Source organism: Scyliorhinus torazame, chromosome 14, assembly GCF_047496885.1.
Source record: "Scyliorhinus torazame isolate Kashiwa2021f chromosome 14, sScyTor2.1, whole genome shotgun sequence".
Classification (NCBI taxonomy): domain Eukaryota; kingdom Metazoa; phylum Chordata; class Chondrichthyes; order Carcharhiniformes; family Scyliorhinidae; genus Scyliorhinus; species Scyliorhinus torazame.
Window position 1 is genome coordinate 254,069 of NC_092720.1, and position 17,670 is coordinate 271,738.

The 17,670-nt window shown below is 47.5% G+C and overlaps 1 protein-coding gene across 2 annotated transcripts in view; it reads right to left on the reverse strand.

The window, feature by feature from the left end:
- Positions 1 to 17,670, reverse strand: part of LOC140389482 (leucine-rich repeat-containing protein 31-like) — a 223,064-nt gene that overhangs the window by 52,046 nt on the left and 153,348 nt on the right. The window lies entirely within an intron of this gene.

Consider the following 17,670-nt stretch of genomic DNA (forward strand, 5'->3'; position numbering starts at 1 on the left):
AACAACTGGGAAGACAAGCTTGATGGAGCGAACAAAACAAAAGCTGGAAAATTCAACAATTAAAAAACATGCAGATTACAGGTGGAATCTTTAAAGAGAATTGGCCTGTTTAGAAATCACAGAATTGAATCATGGAATGGCCATGGCACAGGAGACGAGACTGAGTAGCCTGGAGACCACTAGATGGAGCCCTGCAAGATTAGAGTACTGAACTCACCACTTCTCACTCCACCAGATTCCCCACTCACCAAATCCCTGTCCTCAACTTTGACAAAAACAAGGAGCGGTACGAGGGAGGTAACAGGAGATAGTGAGATGTAAAAGTTGAAGTCCAGAGACATTAATTAGGAAAGCACTGAAGTGATTGGTTGGTGAGTTTAAAGGTTCCTTTTTTTTCCAAAACTGGGGCGATTGTTTAATAATCTCATGTTCGCCGGACATGAAATAGATCATAAATAGTTTAAATAAAACCTTATTTAAAAATTTAATTTTGCTGGACCAAAAACAAATGAACATATGAAATAGCAGAAGTGCCTGCACTATCATTCATGATGATCATGGCTTGTACAGGTCACATATGCGAGTTGGCTACAGTCAAGGAAGTTTCCAACATTAGCTCAACCCTCATCCTTGTGAACTCTTACATGTATCATTGTGCAGGCCCTTATAATCAACAAGGGTCAAAGGGCCTCTTGCTCAGCTGTGAAACTCTGTGACGATGCAGCAGACTGTCCGTGACCGAGCCTGGATTAAAAACAAAGGGAAAGTAATTGAACCTCATTATTCCTGGGCAGGTGCTAATATCGCCAAAGGTGAACAGTGGTCTTGACCAGAGACATAGAAACTGATTGTTAACCTTAAAGTGACTCATTAATGGGCAATACTACATGACCGAAGCTCATTTGGCTTTTGGAAAGTTTTAATGTTACATTTCTGGGTCTGCGGGGCAGTCCGTTAAACACCCGGCCCGTAGCCAGACACGGTCTTCGGAAAAGCATATCTTTATAAATTGTGCTTTTCTTTTAGCTGATGAAGTTAACACATTGATGTAGTTTTTAAATAAATTTAGAGGACCCAATTCATTTTTCCAATTAAGGGACAATTTAACGTGGCCAACTCACCTAGCCTGCACATCGTTGGGATGTGGGGGTGAGATCCACGCAAACACGGGGAGAATTACAAACACCACACGGACAGTGACCCAGAGCCGGGATCAAACCTGGGACCCCGGCGCCATGAGGCTGCAGTGCTAACCACTGCGCCACCGTGCTGCCCTCACATTGACGTAGTTAACTAGTGTCTTGTGCATCACTGTGGTTGCTTCGCTCCCTTATCTTGACACAATAGTGAACAAAATCATGTTCTGAACCAAAGGTCAAACTCCTGTGATTGTTCTCCTTGGCTTCAATTACTTGACTCTATTAAAGTTAATGAACTTCCCGTTCTCTCGGCACAGGCCCTTCCTCATCATTCTCTGCTGAACTGTGTGATTGTTTATCACTTCCTTGTGCAGTCAAATGTTCCTCATTAACCTTTTGTACAACTGGTTCACTCTGTACCTTGACAATATTATCCCAATTTCTCATCATGTAATCTTCCAGAGCCACTCTTTGTCAAATTCTGCACATGGAATCACAAAGCTCCAGTTTACATTTTGTGAGAACCATCTCTTCACAAACTGAATTTTTATTTTTAAATTTGCAAGGATATTGCATTTTGTCGGCGCTGAGACCACTTTGGAGGAGATCTCCGAGGATTCCCACCCTCCCCCAGCGCAGATACACCCACCTCGGGGGGACATGTCAGTGGACAGGCTTCTGGGGCACAACCTGGTGAGCACCACACTGCTGCTGATGTACATCAGGTGGAGGCAGGAACCGCCCCAGGCGAGGCAGCAGTTGGAGGGCTGCTGGATCCCAGGATCCAGCTTGGAAATATTACTTTTGATTACCTCATCCAAGTCATTGATGTATATTGTGTATAGCTGGGACCCAAACCCCACTAATCTTCATCCATGAAGACTGAACTAAACCAGTGCGGCATTGGTTATTTCTTTGCCCTGGATTATAAATTCTCTTCTTTCAGACTACAAGAGACCTACATTTATCTTCACTAATATTTTTCTGTTTAGATACTTACAGAAGCATTTCCTTAGACTGCCACCTCGCTGTGGAGGAGAAGCATGAATGTTCCGTTGATCCAGAGAGCAATGCCGTTCGGAGCCTTAAGCTCCTAACAGGGTCGCCCATGATGATTAGGTCGGAGGGGAGGAACCAGGCAAAATGCAATCCAAATCCAGTCCTCAAAGGTGGATCAGGCGGAAGATACTCGGCTGGGTGTTAACGGCTGCGATGGCGGACGGAGGTTGCAGCAGTTGAGAGAACTCCGGTCATCGAGGTTCCCTCGCCACTGGAACTGGAACTACCCTCTCTGTCAAGGACTGCGTGTCTGCTGATGTGCAACATTCCCCCCCCCAACCACACACACAGACAAGCCCTGCGGTGATCAGCGAGATGTGACGGAGACAGGACCGTGAGATCTGGAAACCCGGGCTTCAGACTGGCATGTAAGCGGTGGAGTTTGATTCAATCGTCTCGTTCTATGAATAGGAACAGGAAAGCGTTTCGGCAGCTTTCCTGATGACGTAGCTGTCCGCTTCAGAATCCACTCTGCTCACCCCCCGTGGGGAAAGGGCAGGAAAAGGTGCCCTAAAAATAGTCTGTTCCATCCCCAATCTGTCTGGAAAACCACATCCAGCAGCTCATTGACCTGTGGTCAGAAAATCAAATTAAACTGAATTTCAGAAGCTGGAATATACGAACCCTCATGGATAACGAGTAAAACAATCAACCGGAACGGAGAACTGTCCTCGGTGCCGTGAACTCAGGCACCTCAGCATCGACATCGCTGCCCTGTAGGAGACCCAAAGAGCAGGCAGAGGGCAGCTGAGAGAAGATAGCGATGGTTACATCGAGGAACAGCCCAGGATCACAGAATTTACAGTGCAGAAGGAGGCCATTCAGCCCATCGAGTCTGCACCGGCACTTCGAAAGAGCACCTCACTTAAGCCCACACCTCCACCCTGTAAACCAGTAACCCCAAGGGCAATTTATCATGGCCAATCCACCTAACCTGCACATCTTTGGACTGTGGGAGGAAACCGGAGCACCCGGAGGAAACCCACGCAGACACAGGGAGAACGTGCAGACTCCGCCAAGACAGTGACCCAAGCCGGGAATCAAACCTGGGACCCTGGAGCTGTGAAGCAACTGTGCTAACCACTGTGCTACTGTGCTGCCCACAGAATTGGCTTTGCCATCAGGAACGAACTTGTTCAAGGTCTTTAGAAAATCCTTGTCGGCTTCAACAAGCGCTGAGCGACTCTTCGTCTGCAACTTGCCAAGAACCAGCATGGACCGGTCGTGAGCATCTTCTCCCCAACTCTTGATGCTCATGGTGAGTCCGATGAAGGCTTCTACTCCACCCTGGACACCATCCCCTCCAACATTCCGAGGCAACATTATCCTCCTTGGGGAATTCAATTTCAAGATTGGAGCCATCGGAAAGGAGTTGGGAATTGCAGCTCCAAAGGGATTTTCCTGCTCGCCAAATGCACAGAACACCAGCTGGTCATCAAACATGCTGTTCTGCCAAAAAGACAAGTTCAACACCTCCTGGTGGCATCAAGCAAGATCGTCTTCATCATCATCACCAAAGGGATGACCAGTGCAGGTGACTGTAGGACAGATCACTGACCCCTCCGCTCCTCTGTGTCCATCAAACTCCACCAGAAGCAGCAGAATCAGGGAACTTCAGTATACGGATGACATCACCATCCCCACTCTCAGCAGAGAATCACCAAGCCATACTTGACAACTTGGCAGAAGATTTCCAAAGAATTGGTCTCAGCCTCAACCTCAAGAAGAATCAAGTCCTTTACCAAGTCTCTTGAGGGCAGGATCCACTGCCTCATTCCGTCAAGATTGACAGAGAAATATTCCCAAATGTGGAACATGTCCCATAACTGGGCAGCCACCTCTCCTTTAACGCTGACATCGATGGGGAAATCCAACACCGTATCCAATCTGCGAGCGCCTCCTAAAGAGGAGAGTCTTTGATGATCGCGACATCCGTGCTGATACCAAGATTCTCGTGTACAAGGCGGTCGTCCTTCCAACTCTTCCATACAGCTCAGAAACTTGGACTGCGCACAGATGTCACCTCAAGGCCCTGGAGAGGTACCATCAATGCTGAATGAGACGGATTCTCCACATCAGTTGGGAGGACAGGCGTACTGACATCAGTGTCCTTGAAGGAGCCGAGATCAGCAGCATTGAGGCCATGATCATCAGAAACCAGCTCCTCTGGGCCGGCCATGTGCTCAGGATGTCAGAGCAAATCTTCTTCGGCCAGCTCATGGAAGGCTTCTGAACAAGAGGAATACAAAGGAAATGCATCAAGGCCACCCTGACTTACTTCAAGAAATGCAACGTAGACGTCAATGCTTGGCACCCCTTGCTCAGAAGAAACCAACTTGGAGAAGGGACACAATTCTTCGATGACATCCGACGGCAAGAGGAGGCCTGGAAAAGGAGACTGAGAAAGGAATACCAGAGTCCACAGACCCGGAAACACCTGCCAAGTTTGCAGTGGAAGATGCAACATTAGGATCGACTCATCAGCCATGCTGGGACCCACAGAACCAGTGACCAGTAACACGGAGTTTCTTAGCTGGATAATCATACTCGTCAGTGATTGATTAATATGTAAAGTTAAAGTGGATGGGATGACGGGTAGTGTCTCGAGATGAATAGAAAGTTGGTTAGTAGACAGGAAGCACAAAGTTAGAATAAATGGGTCTTTTTCCGATTGGCAGGCAGTGACCAGTGGGGTACTGCAAGGATCTGTGCTGGGACCCCAACTGTTCACATTATATATTAATGATTTGGATGGGGGAACTAAATGTATTATCTCCAAATTTGCAGATCATACAAAGTTAAAGCGGGAGGGTGAGCTGTGAGGAGGATGCAGAGATGCTTCAGCAGGATTTGGTCCACATTTCTTGTATTTTTGCGCCAGAACGGAGCGTACAAGTGTTGCAGATATTTCTCAAACATTAGCCATTACATATCCACCATCACACCTTTTTATGACATTCTCCGATCTACCTGGCCAACTCACACCTTTGTCATTTCTTTTGTTTAAATTCAGGACCCTGGTTTCAGATCGAACGTGTTCATTTTTGATCATAAATTTTAAAAATTCACTTAATGAATTTAGGCGCTGCTGCCGAGGCCAACATTTACTGCTCATCCCAAGTTGTCCTCGAGAAGTTGATGGTGAGTTGCAGTCTCCAAGATATTAACGCACCCAAAGTGTGAGGGAGTTCCACGATATTGACCCAGTGACACGAAAGGAACGGCGATATATTTCCAACCCAGGGTGGTGAGTGACTTACACAGAAACGAGAAGGAGGCCGTTCAGCCTGCGAGCCTGCTCATCGTCATCATCACTGATCAAGTTCAATGTACTGATCCCACCTTCCCCCCATAGCCCTTGATCTCAAGAGCTATATCGAACTCCTTTGTGAAATTCTAAGTAGACAACATGGCAGTATAATGTGGATAAATGTGAGGTTATCCACTTCGGTAGCAAAAATAGGAAGACAGTTTGACAAGGGGCGATGGTTTGATCCTGTCTTATTGGAGATGGTCATTGTCTGACACTTGTGGCGTGAATGTTATTTTCCACTTGTCAGCCCAAGCCTGGATATTGTCCAGGTCTTGCTGCATTTGGACAGGGACTGCTTCATTATCTGAGGAGTCGCGAATGGTGCTGAACATTGTGCAGTCATCCGCAAACATCCCCACTTCTGACCTTATGATGAAGGGAGGTCATTGGTGAAGCAGCTGAAGATGGCTGGGCCGAGGACACGACCCTGAGGGACTCCTGCAGTGATGTCCTGGAGCTGAGCTGATTGAGCTCCAACCACCACAACCATCTTCCTTTGAGCCGGGTCTGACTCCAACCAGCGGAGAGTTTCCCCCCTGATTCCCATTGACTCCAGTTTAGCTCGGGCTCCTTGATGTCACACTCGGTCAAATGCTGCTTTGATGTCGAGGGCAGTCCCTCTCACCTCACCTCTGGCATTCAGCTCTTTTGTCCACGTTTGAACCAAGGCTGTAATGAGGTCAGGAGCTGAGTGAACCAAAAGCAGAAAATACTGGATAACCTCAGCAGGTCTGACAGCATCTGCGGAGAGAAGAGGGCTAACGTTTTGAGTCTAGGTGACTCTTTGTCAAAGCATCAAAGAGGGTGACTTTGTCAAGTCATCCAGGGGGGGATCCTCAGCAGCAGGGAAGCAAATGAGGGGTTGAAAGGAGATGCAGTAATCAGCAATGGCAAGTTAAATAGACATGACAGGCAGGAGCAGGGCAGGGAGCTGAATAGACATGACAGTAAAAAACGGGATGAGGTCCTACAAGCTGAATTTAGGGAGTTAGGAGTTAAACTAAAAAGTAGGACCTCAAAGGTAGTAATCTCAGGATTGCTACCAGTGCCACGTGATAGTCAGAGTAGGAATGACAGGATAGCTAGGATGAATACGTGGCTTGAGAGATGGTGCAAGAGGGAGGGTTTCAAATTCCTGGGACATTGGGACCGGTTCTGGGGGAGGTGGGACCTGTACAAATCGGACGGTCTGCATCTGGGTGGGACCGGAACCAATGTTCTCGGGGGTGTGTTTGCTAGTGCAGTTGGGGAGGGTTTAAACTAATGTGGCAGGGGGATGGGAACCGATGTAGGAAGTCAGTGGGGACGGAAACAAAAGGCAGGAAGGGAGAGTGTGTAAAGCATGACCAGAGAAAGCAGGGCAGAGAGCAAGGAAAGTCTACATTAAACTGCATTTATTTCAATGCAAGGGGCCTGACGGGCAAAGCGGATGAACTCAGGGCATGGATGGGCACATGGGACTGGGATATTATAGCTATGACTGAAACATGGCTAAGGGAGGGGCAGGACTGGCAGCTCAATGTTCCGGGGTACAGATGCTATAGAAAGGATAGAACAGGAGGTAAGAGAGGAGGGGGAGTGGCGTTTTTGATTAGGGAGAACATCACGGCAGTACTTAGAGGGGATATATCCGAGGGTTCGCCCACTGAGTCTATATGGGTGGAACTGAAAAATAAGAAGGGAGAGATCACCTTGGTAGGACTGTACTACAGGCCCCCAAATAGTCAGCGGGAAATTGAGGAGCAAATATGTAAGGAGATTACAGATAGCTGCAAGAAAAATAGGGTGGTAATAGTAGGGGACTTTAACTTTCCCAACATTGACTGGGACAGCCATAGCATTAGGGGCTTGGATGGAGGGAAATTTGTTGAGTGTATTCAGGAGGAATTTCTCATTCAGTATGTGGATGGACCGACTAGAGAGGGGGCAAAACTTGACCTCGTCTTGGGAAATAAGGAAGGGCAAGTGACAGAAGTGTTAGTGAGGGATCACTTTGGGACAAGTGACCATAACTCCATTAGTTTTAAGATAGCTATGGAGAATGATAGGTCTGGCCCAAGAGTTAAAATTCTTAATTGGGGCAAGGCCAATTTTGATGGTATCAGACAGGAACTTTCAGAGGTAGATTGGGGGAGACTGTTGGCAGGCAAAGGGACGGCTGGTAAATGGGAGGCTTTTAAAAATGTGTTAACCAGGGTTCAGGGTAAGCACATTCCCTTTAGAGTGAAGGGCAAGGCTGGTAGAAGTAGGGAACCCTGGATGACTCGAGATATTGAGACTCTGGTCAAAAAGAAGAAGGAGGCATATGATGTACATAAACAACTGGGATCAAGTGGATCCCTTGAAGAGTATAGAGATTGTCGAAATAGAGTTAAGAGGGAAATCAGGAGGGCAAAAAGGGGACATGAAATTGCTTTGTCAAATAATGCAAAGGAGAATCCAAAGAGCTTCTACAGATACATAAAGGGAAAAAGAGTAACTAGGGACAGAGTAGGGCCTCTTAAGGATCAACAAGGACATCTATGTGCAGAGCCACAAGAGTTGGGTGAGATCCTGAATGAATATTTCTCATCGGTATTCACGGTGGAGAAAGGCATGGATGTTAGGAAACTAAGGGAAATAAATAGTGATGTCTTGAGAAGTGTGCATATTACAGAGGAGGAGGTGCTGGAAGTCTTAAAGCGTATCAAGGTAGATAAATCCCCTGGACCTGATGAAATGTATCCCAGGATGTTGTGGGAGGCTAGGGAGGAAATTGCAGGTCCCCTAACAGAGATATTTGAATCATCGGCAGCCACAGGTGAGGTGCCTGAAGATTGGAGAGTGGCGAATGTTGTGCCCTTGTTTAAGAAAGGCAGCAGGGAAAAGCCTGGGAACTACAGACCGGTGAGCCCAACGTCTGTAGTAGCTAAGTTGCTAGAAGATATTCTGAGAGACAGGATCTACAAGCATTTAGAGAGGCAAGGACTGATTCGGAGCAGTCAGCATGGCTTTGTGCGTGGAAAATCATGTCTCACAAATTTGATTGAGTTTTTTGAGGGGGTGACCAAGAAGGTAGATGAGGGCAGTGCAGTAGACGTTGTCTACATGGACTTTAGCAAAGCCTTTGACAAGGTACCGCATGGTAGGTTGTTGCAGAAGGTTAAAGCTCAGGGATCCAGGGTGAGGTTGCCAATTGGATTCAAAATTGGCTGGACGACAGAAGACAGAGGGTGGTTGTCGAGGGTTGTTTTTCAAACTGGAGGCCTGTGACCAGTGGTGTGCCTCAGGGATCGGTGCTGGGTCCACTGTTATTTGTGATTTATATTAATGATTTGGATGAGAATTTAGGAGGCATGGTTAGTAAGTTTGCAGATGACACAAGATTGGTGGCACAGTGGAGAGTGAAGAAGGTTATCTAGGATTGCAACGGGATCTTGATCAATTAGGCCAGTGGGCTGACGAATGGCAGATGGAGTTTAATTTAGATAAATGTGAGGTGATGCATTTTGGCAGATCGAATCAGGCCAGGACCTACTCAGTTAATGGTATGGCGTTGGGGAGAGTTATAGAACAAAGACATCTAGGAGTACAGGTTCATAGCTCCTTGAAGGTGGAGTCGCAGGTGGACAGGGTGGTGAAGAAGGCATTCGGCATGCTTGGTTTCATTGGTCAGAACATTGAATACAGGAGTTGGGACGTCTTGTTGAAGTTGTACAAGACATTGGTACGGCCACACTTGGAATACTGTGTGCAGTTCTGGTCACCCTATTATAGAAAGGATATTATTAAACTAGAAAGAGTGCAGAAAAGATTTACTAGGATGTTACCGGGACTTGATGGTTCGAGTTATAAGGAGAGGCTGGATAGACTGGGACTTTTTTCCCTGGAGCGTAGGAGGCTTAGGGGTGATCTTATAGAGGTCTATAAAATAATGAGGGGCATAGATAAGGTAGATAGTCAACATCTTTTCCCAAAGGTAGGGGAGTCTAAAACTAGAGGGCATAGGTTTAAGGTGAGAGGGGAGAGATTCAGAAGGGCCCAGAGGGGCAATTTCTTCACTCAGAGGGTAGTGAGTGTCTGGAATGGGCTGCCAGAGGTAGTAGTAGAGGCGGGTACAATTGTGTCTTTTAAAAAGCATTTAGATAGTTACATGGGTAAGATGGGTATAGAGGGTTATGGGCCAAGTGCGGGCAACTGGGACTAGCTTAATGGTAAAAACAGGGCGGCATGGACTGGTTGGGCCGAAGGGCCTGTTTCCATGCTGTAAACTTCTATGATTCTATGATTCTATGACAGGCAGGAGCAGGGCAGGGAGCGGGGAAAAGCTTGTGGACTAAATTGCATCTATTTCACTGCAAGAGGGCTGACGGGTAAGGCTGATGAACTCAGGGCATGGATAGGTATGTGGGACTGGGATAACAATCTTTACTGTCACAAGTAGGCTTACATTAACACTGCAATGAAGTTACTGTGAAAATCCTCTATCGCCACATTCCGGCGCCTGTTCGGGTACAGAGAGGGAGAATTCTGAATGTCCAATTCACCTAACAGCGCGTCTTTCGGGACTTGTGGGAGGAATCCAGAGCACCCGGAGGAAACCCACGCAGACACGGGGAGAGCGTGCAGACTCCGCAAAGACAGTGACCCAAGCCGGGAATCAAACCTGGGACCCTGGGGCTGTGAAGCAATTGTGCTATCCAGACAGACAGAGACCCAAGTGGGAATCAAACCTGGGACTCTGGCGCTGTGAAGCAACGGTGCTAACCACTGTGCTATCGTGCCACTCATAATGCATGGAACCACAGGAGATGGGCGAGGCTCTCGATGAATATTTCTTCTCTGTGTTTACCGTGGAGAAAGACATGAAGACTTGGGAACCTGGGAAGGTTAGTGCCGATATATCGGGGACAGTTCGCATTACAGTAGAGGAGGTGATGGACGTATTAAAATGTATGAAGGTGGATAAATCTCCTGGCCCTGACCAGGTATATCCAAGAACACTGCGTGAGGCTAGAGAAGAAATTGCGGGAGCCCTCGCTGAGATATTTGCATCATCATTAGCCATGGGCGAGGTACCAGAAGACTGGAGGGTAGCAAAGAAAAACCTGGGAATTATAGACCGGTAAGCCTAACATCTGTGGTGGGTAAGCTACCAGAGAGGATTCTGAGGGATAAGATATACAGGCATTTGGAAAGACAGGGTTTGATTAGGTGTAGTCAGCACAGCTTTGTGCATGGGAGATAATGCCTGACAAATTTGTTAGAGTTCTTGGATGAAGCAGCTGAAGATGGTTGGGCCGAGGACACGACCCTGAGGAACTCCTGCAGTGATGTCCTGGAGCTGAGATAATTGACCTCCAACCACCACAAACACCTTCCTTTGTGCCGGGTTTGACTCCAACCAGCAGAGAGTTTCTCCCTGATTCCCATTGGCTCCAGTTTAGCTAGGACACCTTGATGCCGCACTCGGTCAAATGCTGCCTTGATGTCAAGGGCAGTCACTCTCACCTCACCTCTGGCATTCAGCTCCTTTGTCCAAAGCTGTAATGAGGTCAGGAGCTGAGTGATCCTGGCCAAACACAAACTGAGCATCAGTGAGCAGGTTATTGCTGAGTAAGTGCCGCTTGATAGCTCTGCTGATGACTCCTTCCATCCCTTTGCTGTTGATGGAGAGTCGACTGATGGGGCGGTAATTGGCTGGGTTGGATTTGTCCTGTTTCTTGTGTACAGGACACACCTGGGCTATTTCCACATTGCCGGGTAGATGCCAGTGTTGTAGCTGTACTGGAACAGCTTGGCTAGGGGTGCGGCAAGTTCTGGAGCACGAGTCTTCAGTACTATTGTTGGAATATTGTCAGGGCCCATAAGCCTTTGTAGTAGCCAGTGCCTTCAGCCGTTTCTTGATATCACGTGGAGTGAATCGTATTGGTTGAAGACTGACATCTGTGATGCTGGGACCTCTGGTGGAGACTGAGACGGATCATCCACTCGGCACTTCTGGCTGAAGATTGTTGCGAGTGCCTCAGCCTTGTCTTTTGCACGCAGTCGTCCACACATTTGCTGATGAAGTTGTGGTGAATGTAAATACAGTTAATTCACCAGTTATGTTCTATCTTATTTACACTGTGGGTTTTATCTGTGGGCCACTGTATGGCTTCACCCACAGGGGAGATGTTGAAGTATGTTGGAGCATGTATGGGCTCAGCCCATGGCTCCGCCCCTTTGAAGGAGTATAGGAGTAGCTGGCCTGTGGGACTGTCCTCAGAATGTACCAGTCACAGGCAGGCAAAGTTAATAGTTAATTAAAACCACTGTTTTACTCTGACACGAGTCCTTGAGTAAATTGATGGTCACATCAGAAGTCTGTGACAGTGGTGTCATATTCATTTAAGTTGGTCGCTGAGTTCTTAAATATGCACCAGTCCACTGTCCCCAAGCAGTCACGTAGGAGCTCTTCTGTTTCGTCGGACCAGCACTGCACTTCTTAGCTGGATTCTCCCGTTTGAGTTTCTGCTTGTATGCCGGGAGAAGGAGCACCGGGAGATGGGACGGCAGGCACCCCTGATTTTGAGTAGCAGTGGTCAAGAGTGTTGTCGCTTCTGGTGGGACAGGAGATGTGCTGGTGGAATTTTGGTGGTCCCAAAAGACACGCTGTTAGATAATTTGGACATTCTGAATTCTCCCTCTGTGTACCCGAACAGGCGCCGGAATGTGACGACGAGGGGATTTTCACAGTAACTTCATTGCAGTGTTAATGTAAGCCTACTTGTGACAATAAAGATTATTTATTTAACCTTCTCTGTTACCTCTTCAAAAAACTTCAGCAAGTTAATTAAGCATTTTTCCTTATGAATCCATGCTGACTTTCCTTAATTATCCAGCACCTTCAAAGTGACGAGTGATTTTGTCCCAAACTATACTTCCGATTACTTTCCCTCGCATTGAAGTCAATCTAACTGGTCTGTAGCCTCTCGGACTATCCTTGCTCCCCTTTTTGAACATTCACAATTCTCTAGTCTTCTGGAACCACCCCTGTCTCAGGAAGACTGGAAGTTATCACTGGTGCCTCTATCATTTCCATTTTTACCCCACTCAGTATCCTTGGACGCATCTCCTGAATTCCTGGTGCCCTATCAATAAATTCTTACCTCCTCTCACCTCAGCCTGGATTGCATCTTCTTCCTTTGTAAAGACAGATGCAAAGTACTTGTATTATACCTCCACGATTTCTCCTACTTCCACATACTACAGCATGTGGTCTACAACCACAGGACTACTTATGTGCCAAACAGCATGAGTAGCAAGTAATAGACGGAGCTAAGCAATTCCACAACAAACGCATCAGATCTGAGCTCTGCAGTCCTGCCACATCCAGCTGTGAATGGTGGACGACAATTAAACAACTCACTGGAGGAGGAGGCTCCACAAATATCCCGTCCTCAATGATGGATGTTCAGTTTGGGTTCCGCCAGGCTCACTAAGCTAATGACCTCATTACAGCCTTGGTTCAAACATGGACAAAAGAGCTGAATGCCAGAGGTGAGGTGAGAGTGACTGCCCTCGACACCAAGGCAGCATTTGACCGAGTGTGGCATCAAGGAGCCCGAGCTAAACTGGAGCCAATAGGAATCAGGGGGAAAACTCTCCGCTGGTTGGAGTCATACCCGGCACAAAGGAAGATGGTTGTGGTGGTCAGTCATCTCAGCTCCAGGGCATCACTGCAGGAGGTTCTCAGCAGCCCATAACTCACCCATACCCACCATCACAGCTTCCAAAATCAGATCGGCCTTCCTGAAAGTGAACCCTCGGAAAGTGACGGGTCCGGACGGGATCCCTGGTCGTGCACTCAGAGCCTGCACGGACCAGCTGGCAGATGTGTTCGCGGGCATCTTTAACCTGTCCCTACTCCACTCCGAGGTCCCCACCTGCTTCAAGAAGACCACCATCATACCGGTACCAAAGAAGAACCAGGCAACGTGCCTCAATGAGTACCGACCAGTGGCCCTGACTTCAGTCATATTGAATGCTTCGAGAGGTTGGTCATGAAGCGCATCACCTCCATACTCCCAGAACGCCTTGATCCACTGCAATTCGCATACCGTCGCAACCGGTCCACAGCAGATGCCATCTCCCTGGCCCAACACTCTTCCCTAGAGCATCTCGACAACAAGGACTCCTACATCAGACTCCTATTTATTGACTACAGCTCCGCCTTCAACACCATCATCCCAGCCAAGCTCATATCAAAGCTCCAAAACCTAGGACTTGGCTCCTCACTCTGCAACTGGATCCTTGACTTTCTAACCCACAGACCACAATCAGTAAGAATAAACAACAAACCTCCTCCACAATAGTCCTCAATACCGGGGCCCCCTACTCTACACCCTATACACACACAACTATGTGGAAAAATTTGGTTCCAACTTCATCTACAAGTTTGCTGACGATACGACCATAGTGGGCTGGATCTCGAATAACGATGAGTCCGAATACAGGCGGGAGATAGAGAACCTAGTGGAGTGGTGTAGTGACATCAATCTCTCCCTCAATGCCAGCAAAACTAAAGAGCTGGCCATTGACTTCAGGAAGCAAAGTACTGTACACACCCCTGTCAGCATCAACGGGGCCGAAGTGGAGATGGTTAGCAGTTTCAAATTCCATGGGGTGCACATCTCCAAAAATCTGTCCTGGTCCATCCACGTCGATGCTACCACCAAGAAAGCACAACAGCGCCTATACTTCCTCAGGAAACTAAGGAAATTCGGCAGGTCCACACTGACTCTCACCAACTTTTACAGATGCACCATTAAAAGCATCCTATTTGGCTGCATCACAGCCTGGTGTGGCAACTGCTCGGCCCAAGACTGCAAGGTACTTCAGGGAGTCGTGAACACCGTCCAGTCCATCACACAAACCTGCCTCCCATCCATTGACTCCATCTACACCTCCCGCTGCCTGGGGAAAGCGGGCAGCATAATCAAAGACCCCTCCCACCCAGCTTACTCACTCTTCCAACTTCTTCCATCGGGCAGGAGATACAGAAGTCTGAGAACACGCACGAACAGACTCAAAAACAGCTTCTTCCCCACTGTCACCAGACTCTTAAACGACCCCCTTATGGACTGACCTCATTAACACTACACCCTGTCTGCTTCATCCGATGCCGGAGTCTACGTATTTACATTGTGTACCTTGTGTTGCCCTATTATGTATTTTCTTTTCTTTTCATGTACTCAATGATCTGTTGAGCTGCTCGCAGAAAAATACCTCGCTGCACGTGACAATAAACAAATCCAAATCCAAACCGGAGCGCCCGGAGGAAACCCACGCAGACACGGGGAGAACATGCAGACTCCGCACAGACAGTGACCCAAGCCAGGAATCGCACCTGGGACCCTGGAACTGTGAAGAAACAGTGCTAACCACCATACTACCGTACCACCCGTTGATGAGGGGAACGCAGTTGATGTGGTATATATGGATTTTTAGAAGGCATTTGATACAGTGCCACACAATAAACCTGAGAGCAAAATTCTATCTCTTGCAATAAAAGGCAAATTAGGCACTTGGATAAGAAATTGACAGTGACAGGAACCATACATAGACACACAGAAGGTAGGAGCATTAGGAGGCCTTTTGGCCCTTCGAGCCTGTTTCACCATTCATCACGATCATGGCTGATCATCCAACTCAACAGCCTAATCCTGCTTTCTCCCCGTAGCCTTTGGTCCCATTCTTCCCAAGTGCTATATCCAGCCGCCTCTTGAATATATTTAATGTTTTAGCATCAACTACTTCCTGTGGTAATTAATTCCACAGGCTCACCGCACTTTGTGTGAAGAAATGTCAATGTCCGAAATGTTTTACCCTGAATCCTCAGGCTGTGACCCCTGGTTCTGGACACACCCATCATTGGTAACATCTTCCCCGCATCTACCCTGTCCAGTCCTGTTAGAATTTTATAGTCTCTATGAGATCCCCCCTCATTCTTCTGAACTCCAGCGAGAACAATCCCAACCGAGTCAATCTCTCCTCATATGACTGTCCCGCCATCCCGTAACAGCCTCCCCGAACAGGCGCCGGAATGTGGCGACTAGGGGCTTTTCACAGTAACTTCATTTGAAGTCTACTTGTGACAATAAGCGATTTTCATTTCATTTCATTTCATGTTCCAGTGAAGCTCAACGCAAACTGGAGGAACAACATCTCATCTTCCGGTTAGGCACGCGACAGCCTTCCGGTCTCAACATCGAATTCAACAACTTCAGATGATCAGCTCTACCCCACCGCGACCCATTTGTTTTCATCCCATTTCATTTTAACTGTCTTTTACCATTTCTTTCTTTTTTGTCTTTCTTTATGTATATTTAAACCCTCCTCCCATCTTATTCACCTTTCCTTACCCTTTCTCCCCTTAACTTCCCCCTTCCCCTTCCCCCACGTCTACATCTGTCACAGTTTACCCTCTTGTTAGTTTCTCTGCTGTTTGGCCTTTCACACCTTTTGTTCTCTCTGGGGACTGCCATTAACACTCTGTTCCCTTGGTTTCTGTGGCCATTAGCGTCCTGTTTCCCTGGGTTTCTGTGGCTTTGACTCATCTTTCATTCTCACTCCCAGTATAAATATTTCCCACTTTCTCTGTCTGTCAGCTTTGACAAAGGGTCATCGGGCTCGAAACGTTCGCTCTTTTCTCTCCCTACAGATGCTGCCAGACCTGCTGAGATTTTCCAGCATTTTCTCTTTCCATAAGACATAGGAGCGGAAGAACGGCCATTCGGCCCATCGAGTCCACTCCACCATTCAATCATGGCTGATTTCAACTCCATTTACCCGCTCTCTCTCCATAGCCCTTAATTCCTCGAGAAATCAAGAATTTATCAACTTCTGTCTTCAAGACACTCAACGTCCCGGCCTCCACCGCCCTCTGTGGCAATGAATTCCACAGACCCACCACTCTCTGGCTGAAGAAATTTCTCCTCATCTCTGTTCTAAAGTGACTCCCTTTTATTCTAAGGCTGTGCCCCCGGGTCCTAGTCTCCCCTGCTAATGGAAACAACTTCCCTACGTCCACCCTATCTAAGCCATTCATTATCTTGTAAGTTTCTATTAGATCTCCCCTCAACCTCCTAAACTCCAATGAATATAATCCCAGGATCCTCAGACATTCATTGTGTGTTAGGCCTACCATTCCTGGGATCATCCATGTGAATCTCCGCTGGACCCGCTCCAGTGCCAGTATGTCCTTCCTGAGGTGTGGGGCCCAAAATTGCTCACAGTATTCTAAATGGGGCCTAACTAGTGCTTTATAAAGCTTCAGAAGTACATCCCTGCTTTTATATTCCAAGCCTCTTGAGATAAATGACAACATTGCATTTGCTTTCTTAATTACGGACTCAACCTAACTCAAGATATAGGAGGGATATCAGAGGTAGGTTCTTTACCCAGAGAGTAGTGGGGGCATGGAATGCACTGCCTGTGGAAGTAGTTGAGTCGGAAACATTAGGGACCTTCAAGCAGCTGTTGGATAGGTACATGGATTACGGGAAAATGATATAGTGTAGATTTATTTGTTCTTAAGGGCAGCACGGTAGCATTGTGGATAGCACAATTGCTTCACAGATCCATGGTCCCAGGTTCGATTCCGGCTTGGGTCATTGTCTGTGCGGAGTCTGCACGTCCTCCCCGTGTCTGCGTGGGTTTCCTCCGGGTGCTCCGGTTTCCTCCCACAGTCCAAAGATGTGCGGGTTAGGTGAATTGGCCAATGATAAATTGCCCTTAATGTCCAAATTGCCCTTGGTGTTGGGTGGAGGTGTTGAGTTTGGGTAGGGTGCTCTTTCCAAGAGCTGGTGCAGACTCAAAGGGCCGAATGGCCTCCTTCTGCACTGTAAATTCAATGATAATCTATGATTAATCTAGGACAAAGGTTCGGCACAACATCGTGGGCCGAAGGGCCTGTTCTGTGCTGTATTTTCTAAAAAAAATAAAAAAAAACCTGCAAGTTTACCTTTAGAGAATCCTGGACTAGGACTCCCAAGTCCCTTTGCACTTCAGCATTATGAATTTTGTCACCGTTTAGAAAATAGTCCATGCCTCTATTCTTTTTTCCAAAGTGCAAGACCTCGCACTTGCCCACGTTGAATTTCATCAGCCATTTCTTGGACCACTCTCCTAAACTGT